At 37.1% G+C, this 22284-nt stretch overlaps 1 long non-coding RNA gene across 1 annotated transcript in view; it reads left to right on the top strand.

Annotated features, from left to right (window-relative positions):
• LOC107201045 overlaps window positions 1-22284 on the top strand; it is a 35643-nt gene that overhangs the window by 2426 nt on the left and 10933 nt on the right. The window contains exon 2 of the long non-coding RNA XR_001519974.2: window positions 7146-7234. This is a non-coding gene — a long non-coding RNA (uncharacterized LOC107201045). The remainder of the gene's footprint in view (window positions 1-7145; window positions 7235-22284) is intronic.

The following is a 22284-nucleotide window of genomic DNA, read 5'->3' as shown; positions in this document are numbered from 1 at the left end:
CCTTCCTTCCTTCCTGCCTTCCTTCCTGCCTTCCTTCCTTCCTGCCTTCCTTCCTTCCTTCCTCCCTTCCTCCTTTCCTCCCTTCCTCCCTTCCTCCCTTCCTCCCTTCCTCCCTTCCTCCCTCCCTCCCTCCCTCCCTCCCTCTGCTTTATGTTCTAATATTCTCCATCAGTAAATATACTTCAAAACACATTAACACTGTGTCCAGAACTTCCAACAAACTTAAAAAGTATCAGGAAAATGTCTCCTTAAGTCCGATGATGAGTGTGCAGGGACATTCACACACAGATTGTGCAGCAAATTCTCAAAAGCAGGTGTGATGTTTCCAGCTTCTGATGTGAGATTAAATACCTGCCTGGAACTATTGCAAGAAATTGCAAGAAATGCATATAATTGCATAATGTTATCTACCGCAGTTGATTGTTATGGAATAGGTCAAATCCAGTAGCTTTGCAATTTTAACTCAAACATCTGATGCTTCCATTTAGTCTCATTTTATGGGTATAAACTGTTTGTTTTTTTTTTTCCTATTCTGCTGCTTTAATATATCAAAAGCTTGCTGTGTGGCCTGACAGAGAAAGCTGGAGCAGGTCTGTCAGATGCCATCAGAAGTGGCCATTGTCTTGTATGAGATAAAACCTCACAGAGCCTGGCACTGCTGTTGAGAAATTACTGACTTATGAGCCAGTGGGATCCAAGTGCTGGAGTGTGTTTATTTGTTGCTGTTCTTAGTCAGGCTTGCCCTCTTTAAATTGATATGTTCACATTGTGCCTTGTGTTCTCTCAGGCCACACACAAAGTTCTTTTCCTTGGGCATAATTTAATCAAATAAGTCATGTTCTTGCAGGAGCAGACAAAAGCACCCTTCTTCTCTCACCCCTTTGCCACAGCATGCATCTCTCAGAGTCATCTTATAGTCCTTTTACGGACTAGTAAGAGCCTTTTGGTCTTTTGTTGGCTGTGACTTCAGCTTTTGTCACTTGGCTTCATTTTGTCATTTGCTGGATTCTTCATAAGAATATGGATTCCATGTATTTTAGTTGTCCTAACACAAATGGAATTTTAGTTTTCGTGAACCTGATAGTTGTATATGAGCTGTTGATATCAGGTTCCTTTCCAAGATCATGTTGTTTTTATCACATTACAAGCTGCTATCTCAACAATCATTCCAAAATTTCTAGTGCTCTTTTGTTGAAGCATTTTACTAGCTGGCATAATTCCAAAATGGGAAATTTAAGTCTTTTTTTGCATATTGAATTGTATGTTCTCCCAATGCCTTGCTTTCCTCTGATTTGCTGAGATTTTCTTCTCTTCTAAACCAGTCATCAAGTTTTCATCAGCTAGTCATTTTTAAATATTCCTTAGTCATCTAAATATATCTACTAAATATAATACTAAATATAGATGACACTAAGTCTGCCATTTATCTCATTAGATTTGATCAGAATAATCACACAAGTAGTAGAAAACCTCAAGTATGTGAAAGTTTAATTCCAGTTCTGGCTGTTATGTTGTGGTAGCTAAGTGTGACAGACGACTCCTGTATAGTGCTTTATTTGGTATATTTTTGTCTCTGGAGGTGCTTGCAAGTGTTGTCCTGTTAGTGCTGATTTGATACAATGTGCTTTAGCATGTACTATGCCTCTTTTGCTTTTCTTGTTCCATAATTGATATGGTGAAATATTTCCTTTCAGACTGAAGTTTTGATGGAATATAGACTATAAAGTCTCTGAGGACTGTGACAGATAACTTTTGTTATCCTTCACTCCCAAATTCACTGCTAAATCACTCCTGTTGGTTCAACAAGGAATTTGTGACTTTTTTGTTGTTGTTGGATAGGCTTGGCCACTGGTGATTTTGTACACAGAGTAACAGTGTTTAAGTTTTCTTGAGCACTGCTTTCTAAACTGACACTTCCTGGGTGAGGATGTGCTATCACAGTACAGGTACAGACAGACTTCTGGCTAAGCTATTGTCAGACTTCTTTTTCTCAGACCTTCTGAAAAGTTTTAGTTTATGGCCTGCATATTATCTCTGCTTGGGAAGGATATGCATTTTGCTTTCCTGAAAGCCCAAATGAATATGCCCCATCAGTTTTGTATCATCAACATTAAACACAGTTTGCCTCTGTATTCCTCAGTATTGCAAAAAATGCTGGATATAATTTTTTTGCCTCAGATCTGTAATATGCTTATTTTCTGTCTAGATATAACTGACAGTAGAATATAGCATTCAGATAAAGTGTTTTTTTATAACATTACATTATTTCCCTACCATTGTTAAGACTCAATCAATTTTCAGCTAGTTATACTATAAATGTTTCAGGATCTCCTGTCCCACAGTGTGCAAATAGCTATTTTTAAGTCCTTTCTTTTTTTATCCTCTCCTAAGACTCTTCTATAACTGTGAAAGTGCTGCTTCCACTATCAGTTCTTAGCAGTATTGCTAAGATAAAATGGGGTTGGGTTGCAGCCCTCCATGTATAAGAAAAATTATTCTCTTGCTTGGTTGCTTTTACATTGGCCTCATTCTCTTGTACTTCATGTACTCATATCTCAGAAAAAACCCATTCCTTGCTTCACATAGACAGTGCATACAGCCAACATCATGTTGTGTTTTCTACTTGTTCTACTTTTGGTTTGTTGGGAAAAAAGAACAAGGCCAAGCATGAAAAGGTTGAAACAGAGGTCAATATCACACACAGGACAACACTGGCTTTTATGTAAAGTGTGACATGCAGGCTTCTAAAAAGCTTCTTTTGGCCAAGTTGGAAACATCTTCTAGAAAGCATACAACTGATTCGAAGAAAATGACACATTGGACATTTTGTTTTGCACACCTTTAGATCTGATGATACCTCAATCACTGTGCAAAAAAGTACATACCTGCTGACAATAACCCTCTTTTTCTCTACTGTCTTCAGCCTACTGCTTGTATTCTACAGAATTCTCTCAGCTTGATCACCAAAGCAAAAAGCAATTTTTTCCCCTCATGAGCTGATTTTCCAGACCTTCTGGCCCCACAGGAAGACATCCATACCATAGTGATCTTGAAAAAGTTACTACCATAAAGGGCAAAATACGGTACAGAGAGAGAAGCCTCCCATCTGCAGTCCAGAAATGTCCACAGCACAAATACCCAAGTACCCAGAATGATTCACTGAACTCCTTAGTGGAGCAGGGCAATCCAGCTGCAGGCACGTCACAATACAGCTGCTGAGAGCAGGACTATGTGATTGCATCTCAACTTGAAGGCAAATTAGTATTTTTAAACTCTTAGATTCACGTGCATTCCTAGATAACCCCTAACTATCTGTTGGCATGCACATGGAGGAACCTGCCCCTTGAAGAAAGATATTCTATGTGCAGAAATTGTGCAGCTTGTGGTGTTCTCTAAGATGTCCTTGATTTTATGGAGACATGACCTACCCTATGATCTACAAGGTACACCACTGACTGGGACTCACAGAGAAGCCTAAATACCTTCTCAAGGTTTTGAGATACAATCTGCTCAAAGTATTGGACAAAACCCCTGAAACATGGGCCAAACCCCAGTATCTGGGAGCTTTACAGATGACAGAAAACAAAAAAATAACATTTCAAAACTATGCTCAGAATTTATGCTCTTCCCTAATTGTACTCACAAGGGAATAAAAAACAAGATATCTCACTGAGCCAGACAAAGCAAATATAATACATAACTTTCTTTGCCTGGAAAAAGTATGTTTTTACTCTATAGAAATTGGAGTTATTAAATTCTTGTAACAAAGCATTGGCTATAATAGATGACTACCACCGATATTATTGGTTATGAGGGAATATTTCACTGAATATTTTTCAAGGTGGAAGTTTCTATGAAGATTTTTTTCTGAAAAGAACTAGTGAGAATATCTCCCTTTTGTTATTCTTCTGTGGTTTTTATAATTTACAATGCGTTTAACCCATCTTCTGCTGCTGAAGAAGAGAAAAAAATGCCTTCAGGGTTTAATATAAATTGCTAGATAAATGCCCAGTTGAGCTACAAACTTTATGAGTCTTTGAAATTTCTAGTTGGTTTTATACTAAAGAAATTTCTTCAAGTTTCCCTCCTGATTTCTTTCAGATGGTATGATAAACTTTGGTGTGGAATGTTTTTCTATTTTGTTGAGTTTTTCCCTCACTTGAGCAGTCATCCAGAAATAAAAGCCTTCTACATAAATAATCAAAATATTCAGTTGATCGCGTTCAGAAAGAGCCTCATTCTTCTATGCAGTTATGCAATTATGGAGCATCTTGAATGATTGTCACTTAAAAGGGTTGTAAGTTTTCCTGGTTTATTAGAAACAGCTGGCAGATACATCAGAGGCGTCAGTGGAATTATTACTCTGAAGCAGATGTTAAACAGAATGGGGCAATAACAGCTGTTGCAATTAAAGGCGTTGTGGGCACATTTCTGCACATCTCTGGCTCAACATGACAATGATCCAACTAAAGACCACTCAGTAATATATATTTCCTTTTGTATATTAAAAAAATATTTTCACATTATCAGTGCTTTTTCTTACAGTTTGTGACATTTCTGAGGTAACTCAGACAACAGAAAGACTTGAATGAGATATTAAGCAACAGCTGATTTTTTTTTCACTTTAAGTTCTCATTAAATATCACCCATAAAATTAACTCCTAAGTGTATATAATACCCATTGTTGAGTTCTTTGGAGGACAGTAGAGTCTTGCCTAAGTAGAAGAGGCTCTCTCAGAGGCTCTTCTCCTTGGAAGAGGAAGTTTCAGAGGCAGTAGGGTCACGCAATTCCCAGCTGCATGGGAAAATCTCCTCAGAGTTCATGATTGCTTCCCAAAGTAGACATGCCATTACATGACATCCTCCAGTAAATTCATATTAATTTCTTCCTGCAGCATCATGGCAAATGTTTTCTCATTATTCAGCAACATTTTAAATTGATGGACTCTTGTTGCTGAGTCATAGCTAGAAAATTAAGGCAGATGACAAGTTTTGTCCTCAGAAGCTCTGCATTCTCTTGTATAATGGAGAAGCTGAAAACCAGCTTAACTCAGATTGGCCAACATAGACTCAAAAAATGACTGCATATTTTAAGCCACTAACCAAATGTGCTGTGGAAGTCCCCCAGACTGAGAAGAAGACCACACACTGGACATGAAAGAGGCAGAAATTAGGAAACTCTGATTCATAATTTCACAGCTATGCGTTCTTTCCCCCTAATTATTAGAGGTCCTTCCCAAGCTGTGACTGAGATTTCAATTCACTTATGCCCCAAATTCTCCTCAGCTGAGTGTATCTCAGAGAACTGCAGTTTGCCAATATTAATTTAACCATATCAATGGTTGTGTCAGTCTACATCAGATGAAAGAAGAATTTAGATGCTGATGGAGAAGTTCAGACCACTTGACTACTTACAGCCAGAGGCATTCTCCTTGAACTGAACATCCTCATGGAGAATGGCTCTTTGAAAGAAACAACAGTATGTAAGAGATTGTTATTTGCCAAGAAAAATTACTTGTATCTCTTTGCTGGATGAGAAGCCCAGTCAAACTTTGAGAGTGACAGATTTTTGTTTCTTTTTGTTTCTTTTTTTTCCCCCCTTTTTAAAAAATATTTTTTATATTTTTTTGTTTGGCCTCTGAATCAAGTTGCTGGGGGAAAATGGCATATGGAACAGAGGGGAAAGAAAGAAGATAGGGGTCAAAATACAAATTACTCTTTTAAATTTAATTTTTCTTTTTCATTAACTAAGGTAGTAGAGAAATGATTGAAGCACTCGACCTTTCTTGCCTTCATCTGTAGAAACAAAGTTTGCTCTCAAATCTCTCAGCCACCAACATACTGTGGAAAGAAAGGCATCCAGAAACCGGAAAGAAAGAGGTTTGGGAATATTTAGAGAAGCTGGATATAATCTAATTCATAGAGAGACAAGAAGTCAGCAGAGGTTGCTCTAAGTGTTGTTTAAGTAACAGAGGCTGTCTAAGTGACAGCAACAAGGCAACATTAAAGTGACTGTGGAAAAACCATTGTGTGACTGGGGAAGGTCACTGACAGCCTGGGAAAAGGCTGTTTTTACCTACCTTTAAGAAAGAAAAATAAGAAGACAAAGGTAACCAAACATGGGTTGGTCAGCATCTTATCAGTCCCTAGAAAGATCATTAAGTCCTTTCTGTGAGAATATATTCACAGCCACATGAGGTTAAGGAAGGAAAAAGAAGGAAAAGAAGGTTACTGGGAATGGCTAGTACACTTTCAGAAAGGGCAACTCATGCTCATGCTCATGTCTGAGCAAGCTGATGAGTTCAGTGGGCTCTCTACATAGTTTCCCTGTAACACACTTCAGAAAAGAGCTGCAGAAAGTAGGCTTTGGTGAAAAATTGGAAATTAGGGTCACTGTTGTGCAGCTGCATAGCTCTTTGCCCAACTCCCAGAAACCCTCACTGTGGAAACTCTTCAGCTGATGTCTCCATTCAGACAAGTGCTCTCTGCCCTTGTGCCTGAGGGCTGACGTGACTGTTTCAGACAGCTATTCTTCGGAGATATTAAGGTTAGCCACTTAAATGACTGTATTAGTCTATCCATTGCCAGGCAAGGAGTAAACATGAAAATGGAGGGAGGATTAGTGTGCAACTCTGGTAGCCTGAAGGCATTCTTTCTTTGTTAGACTGGGGCACAAGACAATGTCTCTGTGAGAAGAGAAAATTACATATACAGAGCATAAGACATCAGCCGTTGGTTAGAAATTTCCTGTGTCCTTGATCTTGATACTGAATCTCACTCACCCATGATTTTCCAAATGTGGTCAGTTCCTCAGTATCTTTCATAAGATAATGTAAAAAATCATTCCTTGTTAAAAAGTTAAAACATATATATATATATATATATATATATATATATAGACTTTGTATCCTTAATCTTCCAGAAGTACTAGAGTAGATGCCCACCCTTCAGAGGTCAAAGACACTCTGTAGGTTTTGTGGGGATTTTAGAGAAGTTTGTAACAAACCATCTTGATTAGAAAACATTCTCTTTCAATGGTCTATTTATAAATAGAAAGAAGTGCACTGACTGAAATACTAAATAATAAATGTGTTTCTGATCTAGGAATGGCTGTCACACTTATTTATTTATTGTTACTGTTGAAGGAATGGATAATGGGATGAAGATGATGAGATGAAAAGAGATAATGGGACAAAAAGAGAGTGAACTTTCATTTTCTTCTGTTCTTCCTCAGGTAATTTTGTGCTCAGTACTAGCAGATAATATTTACTGAAGATGTATTATTGTTACTGACACATATTTATTGGTTTTCTTCATTACTTGGACATGAGAGAGGAAAAAAAATTATCTTATGTTCAATCTATAATTCATCCTGTAATCATCCCTGTAAACTTTGAGGAAAAATTAGAGTTTACTTTTGGTTTTGGTTTTTTTTTAACAAGAAATGTTCATACTTTAATCCATTATTTAACTCTAGGAGTAACAGTAATTCTTTTATGAGTAATTCTTTTACTCTATGAGTAACACTCCTGACTTTGCAGTCACTACATAACCCCATGGGCTCTGAATAAAGTTTTGTGGTTTTTTTTCTCTGCCCTGGCTGTTTTTCGCCTGCCTTGCACCTCACCAACTAAGTGCCAGCTATCAGTCATCTTCTGGTTACTGTGTGAGGATTGTCACATGCTGGTCCCTGACAGAGCTCTGGGATAAACAGCCTCAGCCACCAGGCTGCACTGTAAAGGCAACAGGGACACATCTTGTACCTCGTGCTCAGTGGTTGACCTAACGGTGGCTGTTTCCATGAATCTCATTTATTAAAAAAAACAAACCCAGAGTGTGTAATTTTTAAGACTTTGTCATTAGAAAAGGGCTTCTCCTGAGTGAAAGCTGGCAACGCCACTTCTTTCTGATAACCTTCCAGTGTTACCTGACAGAGTGACAACCCTGCAATATAGTCCTTGTCCTGGGGTGATTATGCTGGCACATGCTGAACAGCATTACCCAAGGACTGCACCTTCTGTTTTCTACCAGTCATGTCAGCAGCTATTAAAGACATTATGCAATCTTCCTAAGTACATATAAATTGCTGCCATTCAGCTAACTTTTTGCTGTTATTGCCAGCTATAAATTGTTTCCCTAGGTGACAAAATTCATTACTTGCAGGCCACAACTGACCAGCGAAAAGGTATATCTGGGTCACGTCTGTCACAGATCATTATATATTAGAGAATACAGATATTTTTAGGAAAAGGAGTGCCCAGTTCAACTGCCATTTCACTCTGAAAATCAGCTTTTTCATCCATCACTAGTAACTCAGTGCTCTGCCTTAAATCACTTCACTGTGGGCAATGAACTGCACAGCAGGATAGATACCATCTAAAGGAAAAATAAGTCTATAAATCCACAATCTCATATACATGCCCAGAGCATGAATAAGAAATAGTATTTCCCCAAAAGATGCTTTCTGCTCTTGCTTTTCCACATAAGATGCTGAGTTTCCATCATCATTTCAAGTGAACTGTATGTTCACAAACTGTTTCTAACCTAAGAGGAAGAAGTCCCATCTTTATCACCAGAACAGTCAAATCTAATTCAAATTTCACACATTACATTTTCAGCACCCCGTAGTTCCTGGCAAAGCAGCCTCCATATATGAGATGGTACCTTTTCTTTTATATAGTTTTCTTCCCTCCAGATTGAAGTTTTTTTACTGGGAAAACACAGGAAGGCCAATTACTGACAATTGCAGTACTCTTTTTTGGCTAAGCTAGCAAATCCTCACAGTAGTAAATCTGTCCAGAGAATAGATGCACTTTGGTTTTATACCTGCTATCCTCATTGCAAGTCTATCTTTCAAAATACATTTATTCTTGCAGATGTCATTTCTTTCATTGCAACCTCTGTTATTGGACCATGGAAAGGAGATCCTCCCTGTGGTTGCAGGTGCCAGCACATTACCTTGTTATTTAGAATGTATCAAACATACAGAAAAGTTGGTGATACCAGAAGCACATTTTTTTAGGACAACAAATGTAAAATAATTTGAAAATTAGGCAAATTGTGTTCCTTGTCAAGATAACATGAATAACAGGGATGGGAATAAAAGGCTGCTCTGCTGATGCCACAAGATTTTCTGGGGGATTTTTATGTTCTCCAAGGTTGTTATCAACTGATATTGTAGTTACTAAAAGAAATTTATCAGCTCAGCTGCAGTTTTATCAAACATCACAACTATCCATATGTGTTGACGAGTAATTACCCCAGAAAAAATTAAATGTTCCAATGATACATATTCATGTATTTAAAAAATAATTTACAGAGGTCTGTCTATAAAAAGAGTCCACTTCCAGATTTATAATTCAAACTCTGACTTAAATATCAGCAAAATATAGATTTGTGTGTCTGCTCCAAAGGGCAACCTTGTGTTGTCCTTTTTCTTTCCTCTACTTCTGAGCCTTGTGATGGGCCACAAACCTGCTTCTGCTCCTAGTCCCACAAAAGACTGTGGCATCGTGGACAACCCATGACAAATTGTCCTAATGGCAGGAGAAAGAGAAGGTCAGTGTAAACCTCAGACATTGGAGACACTGCTTTGGCATAAATCCCTGTAGCTATGTAATGAGGAAGATGTATCTAAAAGTAAACTACTTGCTCTCAAGATTCTTCCAAGGATCAGGCAGCTGCTTAATTATTAAGCACTATGAGTACTCCCACTGATGTCAGTATGACTATTTATAACGAAGAAATTCAAGAGTGTTCATAATTCTTCAGGATAAGGGTTATTACATTAAAATGATTGTGGGAAAATAATTTTGGGTACAGTTATATTTATTTAGGTGTCCATCTTAAAATATTGCTATAGTTTCACAGTTTAATGTATCCTTAAAAAGTAATTTTAACTCTGAATTTCCTCATTTATAACATTTGGGTTTTGGGGTTAGAGGCTCCTTCTAATGCATTTTGTCTTAAATTATTGATGTGCACTGTCAACCTTAGTTCCATCATCTAGTGTGGTATCTTGTCTGCATAATTATGCAAGTTAATGAAACCCATGAGAAGGTATTATGAACATTTAAACTAATTTATATGTGTTCTATATGCAAAGGAACATATTTATGGAGAATTGAAAAGTAATAGCAATTTCTTTAGAAGTTCAAATATCTTATTTATAAGAAGGCTATTAAAGCAGCAGAATGAGATTAATGTAAAATTAACAATACTTTTTACAATTTTTAAGATATTGGTTAGAGTATCCAAAAGAACTAGTATTTCTATGTTCTATTGTGTGTATTTTGTAGATATTTAAGCTTGAAGGATGGGCTCAGAAGCCTATCAAGGTAAATAAATTATATGTATAATAAGTAAATACATATATTTCAGTTCCTTTTCTGCAAATACATTTTCTCTATTATGGCTTCATGGGTGCTTTCTTGAGCAAAGAGTCTCCTTATTTCTTTTCTGTTATTTTTTTCCCCACTTAATTGGAAAAAGAACACTTTCAGCAATTTGAACAATTTCTGTCAGCTCAAAAAAGGACATATTTTTTTTTAACAAATGTCTTTCAGCCTGATTTGAACTATAGCTTTTACAATTAACAGATTTATCCAGGAAGTATTCCTACAGAGTGCCAATTGACTTCCACCTGCTCTGCAGTTTGTTGGTAGTTTGATACAGTAATACCCTGAGCTGAAACACTTCACAGAGTACCTAAAGGACATTCCCATCATGGGCATGGAATAGCTCCAACACACAATGCACTCCAGGGGATGGGGCAGCCAACACAAACAGATCTAAGTGGGACTGGCAAGAGAACTATACCTGTTGCAGACTTTTTTTTGGATAAATGCCAAACACAAGGCAGAAATACCTAATTTCTACAGGCTATAAACCACAGCCAGTACTGCAATAGCAGCAAATCCCTATTAGACAGCCAGCTATTAACATCTGACAGCCTTTAAAAAGTTTGCTGCTGGTAGGTGGGTTTTTTTTCTGAAGAAGGGAAATTAAAAATTATTTCTAAGTGCATTCTACAGATTACTGCTTTCAGGTTAGTAAGTCATAGAAACTGAGATTAGTGAAGTCTCTCAAACAAGGTGCTGAACTTAAAACTGGCCACCACTTGCACTCTGTAATTCATGTGCTATTATTTAACATCAAGCGTGTCTGCAGACATCCTGGTTCAAGGATGATTTTAAGCTATTGTACTACTTTGCGATTTATATATGGAGTATAGCTTTCTTTTTGCAGTCTGACCTCTGAACTAATAAAGTGCATGATGTCTGGGGACACATGAGAATGAGGAAACATTTTTTTCCATTACATGGTCACAGATACTGTATAAATTTTTGAGGAGGCAGTTAAACCTCACTTTAAACACTGAAATATTGAAGTAAAGAAGTCACTCTCTCACTTAGAGAGTGATCAAATCCAAAATCTTCAATCAGAATATCTAATACAGAAACTGAATCTACCCCGTCTCTAACTTACATTTTTGATAACCAGATCTGGTGGGAAATTCAAAAAGGAAACTCAGGGTGTGCTCTACATACATGTCAGGTATTTTTCTTTTCATGTGCACAAGATAATTAACAGACACTGATCCACCTAATGAGCAAATAAAGCTTTACATTCCATTTTTGCTGTAATTTGCAGTTGAAGATTTTACCTTATATGTATGACTTTTTTCCTGGTTTTCCTGAGCCATGAAATCACCTTGAACTCTTTTTCAGAGAATTATCTGACCAAGCTGATATCACGCCAGATAAATTACAGAATCATAAAAGGCATGAAATTCTGTTCTTCTAAGGATCTAAATTTAAAAGTCTTCCTGTGGCACATTGAACACTGACACTTCTGTACTTGCAGTCAAAACAATAAGTAGAATATATTCCACTAAAATCAGTGTTGACCATGGATGTAAAATCTGCCCAAAAAAAGCCCTAAATCAAACCAAACCAAACCAAACCAATCCAAACCAAACCAAACCAAACCAAACCAAACCAAACCAAACCAAACCAAACCAAACCAAACCAAACCAAACCAAACCAAAAACCAACCACCTTTGTAAATTTTAAACTGATTAAACAAGATGAGAATAAGTCCCTAAAGATTTAACTTAAAATTCCAAGTGGTACTTAGGTTTCTCACTTTTACCAAGGTGTCATTTCTCATAAGGATTGAAAGTCCAGATACTTTAGAGGAATTCAGGTCTTGATGTGAGCTGGAGGCTTGCATTAAAAAGCATGCAGACTTGGAGGGACAGCTCTCCATACAATGGGAAAAATCTAGAGAGAATACTGGATGGAAGAGTGCTTGTAATTTGGTTTATTTTTACATTTAAAACTGTCTGCTTCTAAAACTCGCTTTGTTGACATTACAGCAAGGCTGATATAAGCCAGTACTGAAGTAAAAATGGTGAAGTTGCTCTGAGGAGGCCCAGGGAGAAACAACTCAGTTCAGTATCTTATAATTGTGGCTCCACCTTTTCTCTATAGGGTTGAATCACACTTGGAACAAGATCTAGTTTACCTGTAATTCACAACTCACAGTGGGTGCACTGAATCTTCTACACAAATATGCATTATAGCAGCTTTGTTAACCCCAGTGGCATCTTATTTTACAGACTGTTGCCATACTTTAAATGAGTCTTTTCAGAGAAAGGACTCATTTGCTTTGTATTTGTACCCTGTGTTTCATAATGGCACTCCTGTATTATCTATCTGTAAGATGCTACAGAAATAAAAATACAAAAAGCCCTAAAAACAAGTACTCAACAGAGAGCATCAAACCCCAAGATATTTATCTCTATCATAGGGTATGAGTGGGATGGTAGCAAAATAAACATTTCTGAGAAGACTGGTGAAATGTTTCTCCAATTCTCCTCATAAATGAGTCATAAGAAGGAGGAGACATACAATTGAGAAACAAAATCAGTTTGAAAGAAAATATCTCTTAGAGTTCTTCAGGAAATAATACTGTATAATGTAATGGGCCCAAACATATCTTTAATCTAAACACATAATAATTAAATAAAAGATCAAAAGTTCTCTTTTTTTGCAAAGAAAGGATCCTGCAATTCTAGAGGCAGCAGTAATCATATACTGAAATTATTGGATAAAGTTTTGCTTTGAAATACAAAAGAGAAATATTTGAGTCACTAAAATGAACGAGTCCCGTTGATTTCCATGAGACTGATATTATTGTAAGATATTTCTGTGTGAAATGAAAATTAGCATAAAATTACATGGCAAGCAAAGAAGGGACTGTGGAAAGAGTTTGTGTACCAAAACATTTTCTCCATCAATATAGATGTTAGAATGATGGTCTGGAAGGTAGCAGGACAACCCTGAGAAGAGGTTTTCCTGAATGCCTAAGATGCAACATTACTAAAGAGTAAAAGAGCAGAAAAATAATAAAGAAATCAGAAAGGGTGTTAGGAGAAGCCCATTGATAATGCATAAGTCTTTAGAGTATACTTATTTTGACCATAACTCAGAATAAGAGAACAGAAGACAATTAATGTATTACATTTATGAGTATTGCTTTGTAATTCCACTTTTGGGATATCTTTAATCAGTGCCCAGAAATATGGATTATTCTCAACTGAATAAAGATTTTATATCCATTTATGACACATTTCTAAAGGTATAGAAAGGAAAAAAAGCAGAATCAAATAGAGGAGTTACAGGTAAAAATACTGAGATAGATTTCTGTTTGTTTGATTGTGTTCATTTCAACTGAAGTAAAATTTTTCAAGTGTGCCTGACATATATAACCTTTGTTTTGTTAAATGTTAAAAGACAAGATGCAAAGTTGTGATACGAATTCTATTTGCTGTAACGTTATTATTCAAGCAGCTCCAAACAAAAATTGATAAATCTGCATTTAGGCACTCACTTTTGAGTAAAAATTTTCTAGACTGAAGTTGAAGCAAGATATGAAATGACAAATTTTTATAATGTATATAATCTTAGTTACTTCCATTTTTGTTGGAAAAGTTCATTTGACAACAAATGGAAGGGGAAGATAAAAACTTATGGGGAATTTGCTGATGGGGAAATTGTTGATTTTCTGTGAATGGTGTAAACAAAAAAAAAAAAAAAAGAAAAGTTTGATGTTAGATCCTCACTGTAACAGGTAAGTAGCAGTACTGCAAAAGTTTCTTTCCCAACACCTGAGAGAAGTAACTATGGAAATACACTTAATGCAGGCTGGCACACTAACAAATAGATATCAGCCAGGGCCTGTCCATGAGAAAGTAAAGCTCTCTGCTCATCATGGGCTGTTGCTTTTGAAGCAATTTAAAGTTCTTTTTTTCTCCTCAGACATCTGCCTGCATGGATGTTTGTTCAAACACCTACAAAAAACACCTGCTTATATGAGTACAGACCAACCCCCTGTGCTCAGCACTGGTGAGGCAGCACCTCAAATCCTGTGCTCAGTTCTGGGGCTCTCACCACAAATAGGACATTGAGGTGCTGGAGTGTGTCCAGAAAAGAGAATTAAGCTGGTGAAGGACATGGAACACAAGTCCTTTGAGAATGGCTGAGGAAGCTGGGGGTGTTTAGCCTGGAGAAAAGGAGGCTCAGGGGAGACCTTATCACTCTTTACAACTATCTGAAAGGAAGTTCTAGCAATGTGGGGAATTGGTCTCCTCTCACAGGCTGCAACTAATGAGCAGAAATGTTGTCGAATTGTGCCAGGGGAGGTTTACACTGGATGTTAGGAAAAATTTCTTCACTGGAAGGCTGATCAAGCATTGGAACAGGCTGCCCAGGAAAGTGGTTGAGTCACCATCCCTGGAGGTATTTAAGAGGTGTGGATGTGGACTTGGGGACACAGTTTAGTGGTTGACTTGGCAGGGCAGGGTTAGCAGTTGGACTCAATGGTATTAGAGGTTTCTTCCAAACTAAATATTTTTATGATTCTATGATTTTACAGAACTGAGTAATAAAAAAATTAAAAAAAAATAATAAAAAGGTAGTATTTTATTTCACACAAAAATAAAGCTGAATTTCATATTTAATAGCATGGTGTTAGGAGTCAGGCCTAGGTTTTTGCTACCAAAGTCCTCTTTGGAGGTTTCTGAAGACCACCCTGTCTCATTTCATAGACTGTAGAACAGCTTAACACCTGGCCAAAATTTACTCCCAGCTGTCCTACTTGTTCAGGCCTCAGTCCAAATTAACTGTTCATCCCCATTCTTGCTGTCTTTTTTAAGATCTGGAATACCTATCAGCTTAAATAATATATTTAGGTCAGACAGTGGAAAAAAGACCCTCCTTTGATAGCTGGAGTGCAATTTGTGAGGTGGACTTACAGTAACAATAAATAATTCCTTGTGTAGAGTCTTTTCTTCTATCCCAAGAGGAGTGCCATTGCATCTATCTCAAGAGCAGAGCACACTTATAGGTAGATGGTCAGCTAGTGAGGGCATCAAATCTACATTATAATGGGAAAAGTAACATCTACGTTTGTTCAAAGTTAAATTCCAGGATGCCTAAAAGTATTTTGATTTAAACATCATTGAAAAGTCATCCTCATCTAGAAGACAGCCTCCATAGGTCACACTATGATTTACTGAAGGTACAAAAGATGGTGAGTGCACGGCAATATAATGATGACGATGTTATAATATGATATATCATTTTATATCCGTGAATATTAAGATGCTTTTGGATATTAGTTATTCATGCTTTGTGACACCAAAATGCACCTTGCTGAATGATTATTTCACTTCCTAGACGCAAGTCTGTGCTGTCTACCTTCCCATGTCCTTTTGACAGTTTTGAAGTAAGACTTGTGTTCGCCACTTTTTACTCTGCTATTGTTCACATTGCAGAGCAGCTCTGGCATACCCGAGCTGGATTGCACTGAGCTGTCACTAAACCAGAGGAGGTGTTCCATGAACAATCTGCTCCCATAACAGACAGACATGCAGTCCTTGGATCTAGTATACTAATGGAACACCCCAGCACATGACAACACACGACCAAAGCATTTGTGCTGGGTCCCAAGAACTTTTTTAGCCCACTAAGCACAGCTCTGCAGGCCCCTCCCAGCACACTGGGATTTCTCATTCATACGTCGCTCTCACAGCTGAGTCGGCTCACCGGTCCCAGCCCATTGCTGTGGAAGTTCTTTGCCTCAGGAAGGACACTGCTTCCCTACATGTGATGCCAAAGAGAAGCAAGCTGTTACTCGTTATTTTTCTTTTTATTTTTTCCTGCAATATTTTTCCATGAACATACCACCAAAAAGACAAACAATGAAGGAGAGGGAAACAGCTCATCTTTTTACTGTTTAAAATGCCATTTCCTCCGTGTCACTTCTATTTTAAAACATGAGGTGTAAGGTTATAGAGAACATTGGTGTTTGTCTTGAATCTTTGCCTTTGTTTTGGATCAAAAATACAACGCCCAGGCCAAACACAATACTAAACATTTACCACTGAGGTCACTGATCTGCAATTTGTTGCAGTGACAGATCCAATATTGTGCTTGGGGAACAGACTGGATGGCTGTTAATGCACTATTATAGGCACAGTTGGGAAATTGGCTGAGCACCATGTAACTGGAAGAACTGGAGCTTATTGCACAAGTCCAAGAGTGTTTTAACTTGTGACTTGATTGCTAACATGGGGAGAGCTTTTAAAATGTTAATTGATTTTTTTTTTATAATAACATAAACCATCTGTAGCTTTGAACTTAAATTTAACTTCTCTAATTAATTCTAATCCTTCTGCTACAAGAGCTGTCTGTCACACATCAGTCTCTTCATTCTATTTCTGGTTCAGTTTGTCACATCATTTAAAGTCTTGACCCCACCATAGCCAGGTTTTAATTAACAGTAAAATATTTCTAGAGCAAACTGTATGGAGCATTAGAAGTTGAGTTCAGACCTTTCCAGACAACATAAGAAAATCTGACATACATTTTGTGTCTTGCAAAATGTCTGTATTTGTGTAAAACGAGTTATTCCATTTATCTGTGGACTTTCTGTGATAATTTTTTTAAAAATGGCTAAAAATCCCATTTTACTGTGGAAAGTTCTCCTCGGCCACACGCTGTACTGTGCGTCAGATTCTGAAAACTGTCAAGACATTGACAAACAATGCAAAAAACAGATAAAAATTACTGGGAGGCATAGGGTGGGACAAAAAATACAAGGTGTAGAAGAAAGCCACTGACAAGATGATAAATCATTTAGCTCTGGAACAGAAACAGACTAGCTGGAGGAGGAGGAATGTCAAGGGCAAGAAATCAAAGATAGGTTGTGAACAAAGCTGTTACTGTGTTCATTATCATATTACTATGTGTAGGCACAGAATGTTTGTTAGGGCTAGTGGTTGCTGTGTGGAAAATAGAACAAGTAAAACTTCAAGGGATACTTTTGGCTAAACCCCTTAACTACTTTATTAAGGCCATAGTAATTGTTAGGCAGATAAAATGCCACTTGTTTCACACTAATGATAATTTGTAAAATAAATCTCACTGTATAATATAAAAAAAGCCATACTCTCTTCCAGAAAAGGCATAAAGTTAAGTGCCAATCTCTTGGATGACTTATTACGTATAGTTTTATAATACTTATTATCTAAAGTTGTTGAATTTATACTCAGTTAAAGGTGGATGTTAGATTATTCAAGACCTGATGGAATACCATTTTTGGAAAAACATGTACTGGAGGTATTCCCACTTCATGCAACATGCAATGCTGTTTACAGAAAAAACTCACACTGTGTATCTCCCTCCACACTTTCAGAGATGCTGACAAACATCCATTCTGATGGAGCAAAAAGCAATAGTGTGTCAAAGCTGCCATTGAATTCAATGTGACATCTGCAGTTCCAAGCACAGATTGAAGATCTGAGTCTTCATATTGAAAATTATATTGAGATGTAAGAACAATGTAAGCAGACTGCAGAGTGAAGGAGCTGGACTGTATGCTTTTAAGGAGTTGAGACTGCTCCAAATACAAGAGGGCAAGAAGTGCTTCAAGCCCTCTCACAGGGGCTTTTTAATCTCATCTGATTTTTGAGCAATTGTAATTTTAATTTAATTGTAATTTAATTGTAATTGTACTCTTTAATCCTAAAATTCACAGGGACAGAGAGTCCTCTAGAAATTGTGTTAAGTGGGCAAGCAAACTGTAGACACACAGAAATTGTGAAGGTACTGCTACAGGCAAACAAATGCAATTGGTAAGAGACTTAATGAAATTAGATACTGAACACTAAAATGTGCTGTGGCAGCTCCATTCCTGAATGGTACTTCATTAACATAGCATAACACAGTCTAATCCATTTATGTGCCCAAAGTCTAAAATCTGCAGCATCCAACAATAAACAGACCAGCAGATTTGAATCTTGGTCAGACAGCACAAGATTTTGAAAAAATTCCAGTTTCACATCAAGATGATGAGGTGACCTCTCCTTGTTTTGCTCCTTTTTTTTTCTCCTTCTCTCATGACAAATAAAAGAAGGATTGATGTCTTTCTTCACAGAATAATCAGTAACTTGTTTGGCAAGCGTGAAGCTGGAATGTGGAGCAGTCAGTTGAAGGTGCTGGTCTGATTTAGGCAGAACAGAGATTTGAGCCTGCATTTTCCACACAAATGCATTATACACCAAAGTAATTGGTGCTTCTGGGACCACAGTCATTACCTTCTTTTCTGAACAGAAATTCCTTTCCAGTCCCAAGAAACTTTTCTCAGATACAGTTTCATGCATTTGGTTTATTGAATTGATATTTCTGACAAAACAAAGGGAAAAAAAATCAACTTCTAGACAGTTCTGCTGTTAGAATGTTGTCTGTTAAAAAAAGAGGAATGATTCAGCCAAAAAGAAGTGTTCAATGCTCTATGGAAGACAGTCTTGAAGAGAAACACTGAAAGACTGCATAAAAAGAAATCATTTCAGAAGTAATTAAAAGGTACTAGCTTTAAAAGATGTGATGGGAGTTGGAGTTATATTCAAATGTGAAGCCGGTCAATGTCCTGCAAACTAACCAACAAGACATTTGCACAGATTGTAAAATTTCTATAGAGTTATCCACATCAACACCCATGGATGATTGTGGAGCATTTTAAATGTACAGGTAGAAATGAAAAACCAAATGAAATCACCCCTCAAGATCCAGCTGGGTTAATGAAAACAAAGGGGACCTTCCAGTTTTACAAGGGCTTTAAGAATTGCATTAAGTATGTGGTCTATGTGCCAAATGTAAAATAAGCTATTTGTGAATGGTTATTGTCTAAGCCCCAGCTGATCCCAAGTGATTCTCATGAATAGCTTTTTGAACAGAAACAGATATTAAACATGATGGGAAACTGTAGCAGAATCATGAAAACTTTACAATAAGTAAAATGAGACCAAGAAGAGAGCACTACATTCATAAACGTTATATGACAGCATGGAATACGCTGAGAATGATCTAGCATCTTTACAGCTGTTTAATTTAGAGGATAATAAACAAAGAAGTTCAGGAATCCTTTAAAAGATGGCTGGGGAAATAGTTTGAGGGCAGCATGAAAACAGAGATTCCTGTTTCTGTGATTTCATAAGAGTGTCATCCCAGACTGCAAAAACTGTAGATCTACAGAAAGCGATAGTGTTCCAAAAGCATACACAGGAAAAGTTTTGCTCCCTTGTGTACTAAAGCATTATAAAAGAGAGTAAAATTAAATAACATGTACTAAATCTTTATGTCGTGAAATTACTTGTATTTTCTCATAGAGAACAGCCAACAGACATTTGGTTGATCAGTCCAAGCATATGTCTAATTTTGAACTCCACATTGCCCCCGCCCCCAGGAAATTTGCAAAAGGATGATATTACCATCTTACTATGTGAAAATAATAATGTGCCAGAAGAGGGGATAAGGCCACACTTTTTTACAAACCTTGTCAGCATGTTCTGTGGCTGTCAGAAACCGAGGGAGAGCTCAGCATGGGGAGGACTCAGGAATTTTAACCATGGTTATGTGGAATTAATGAGATAGTTTTCCTGCCAGCATTTTAATGATGCCATCCATATCTCTCGTGATTTTAAAATTAACCCAGACTTGGATTCTGGTCACTATTTCTTTTAATAGCTCAGCCTTCCTATGTACTTTACTAGCAATGGTAGAGAATGGACTTTACCATACTCAGCCTAGAAACGGAGTCTGAAGAATGTGGGAGAGAACACACAGAAAAGACTTTCAATAGAATAAGATGCCAGTATTTCAAATATCATCTTCAGGTGTTGTTTGGCAAACCACGTGGACTGGATTGTCTAAAGTATTTTGGGTTGCTTTATAATATTGCCATATGTAAATATTTACATGTATATACATATATGTCAGTAATGTGTCTTCTACCAGAGCCATAGAGAAATAATGACTTGAACACCTCTCCAGACTATTTGCACAGTTCTCAAAGAGTCATATTAAAACTAATCAGAAAAATACATACTTGTGCCTGAAGATATAAATATGCATTCTGATCATTGATAAAGATGGAAAATAATATTTAGAAATATAAAATCATAGAACAGTTAGGGTTCAAGGGACCTTAAAGATGCTATAGTTCCAAACACCCTGCCATGGACAGGGATATAACTCACTAAATCAGGTTGCTCAAGGCCCCATCCATCCTGTCCTTGAATGCCTCCAGGGATGGGGCATCCTGAACTTCTCTATTGGGCAGCATGTTCATTGCCTCTTCATTACACAGATTGTAGTCTGAGAATTTACAATATCAACCCAAGCCCATGGTTTCCAGATTATGGTGCTTTCTCTTACTCTTTGAATTTAAGGATAGGATAACAATTGAAATAAAAAAACACATATCTCCTGTCAGAATTGCTGATAGAAATATTAGGAATATGAAAGCAAACAGTGACAATTAATTGCATCATAAAAGTAAATGAAATTCAACAAAGCTATAAAGAAACCAGAAATGGATAGATATGAGTGTACCAACATATGTTTTGATCTTTGCATAAAAATAACAGCCACAGGCATCATCATGTCTGGATGTCTGGCACTGGAATGATTCTTCCTATGTCATTCAGGATACACATAGTCCAAAAAATTCACAAAGGCTAGCATGGAACTGCAAAAAATTAAATTCTATCCTAGCACATAATTTTATTCTTTTTTAATATTGTTTAATTTTTTTGTGTGTCTGTGTGTGGCAGAAGTATTGCTGCACCAACAGAGGACATGGAAGCCACACCAGTCAACACAACGGATCCTAGATATACTCTGTTTGATCACTTTTAAACATTCAACACATTAATAACCACCTGCATGATATATACTAAGTCTGATGGGGTTCATGATTATGGTGGATGTTAAAATACTTAATAAGATATTTTAATACTTTAATAAGTCCACCTAAAGGACTCAACTAATTCCTGGGGCCTTTTTGCTGCTCAGATAGTGAATCCAATATGACTTGCTTTTAGGGATGTGAGACTCTGAACAAATTGTACAAAGTAGGAAACTCTATCCAGCTTACAGAGTGGCCATTTTCCAGAAGGAAAAAATTTCAAACCTGTCCTATTCTCCCCTTTCTATTCTTCAAAAAGGGATTAGTGGGGAGATTTATTAGGCCTTTCAAAGAAGTGCTGTGTGCTATACTCCAGCAAAGGACAACTTCAAATTTTATATTGGTCTGTAGAGTGGCTGAGTGTTGGCAGAAGTCATACTGGGGACATTGCACATTCATAAAAAGGAAGGAAGTTGTGGACAAGATGTTCACAAATAAACAACTGCAGTGGAAGCAAGATACTATAGGGATAATTCACAGAATTCACTGCAACCTGAAATAAATACATAGAGATAATATTAGCCAGAAATAGCCCTTCAGAGAAAAGTTTTTTAAACAGCTTCTGTGCATGTATTCAACTTGATACAGTAGAACAAGATCACATATTGAATGTAATTAGCAGTCAGACATTCAGCCTGAGCAAAATGACTCTTGAAAACCCACCATTTCTGCTACAAGTATCCTAAAATTACAGGACAGAAATGTTGCTAACTAAATTGCCCTCAAAAGCTTATGACTTGTCTCAAATATTGCACTGACTGTAAGCCATCTCTGTAAGAATGATGTCATTAGCATGTCTCATCTTTAGTAAATGGTATTTTTCACATAAATTATTATATACTTTTCTGTAAAGCACTTCTGTTTATTGTTTTATGCTAAATGAGGGGAAGCAAGTAGTGCCTAGGAGTTGACCATCATTCTGAGTATTTAGAATTTCTTCAGTGGGGCTCCCTGCCCTCTGTAGTCACA

Source organism: Parus major, chromosome 2 (genome assembly GCF_001522545.3).
Source record: "Parus major isolate Abel chromosome 2, Parus_major1.1, whole genome shotgun sequence".
Classification (NCBI taxonomy): Eukaryota; Metazoa; Chordata; class Aves; order Passeriformes; family Paridae; genus Parus; species Parus major.
The sequence above is the reverse complement of the archived record's forward strand: the minus strand, read 5'-3'. Positions and strand labels throughout refer to the sequence as shown.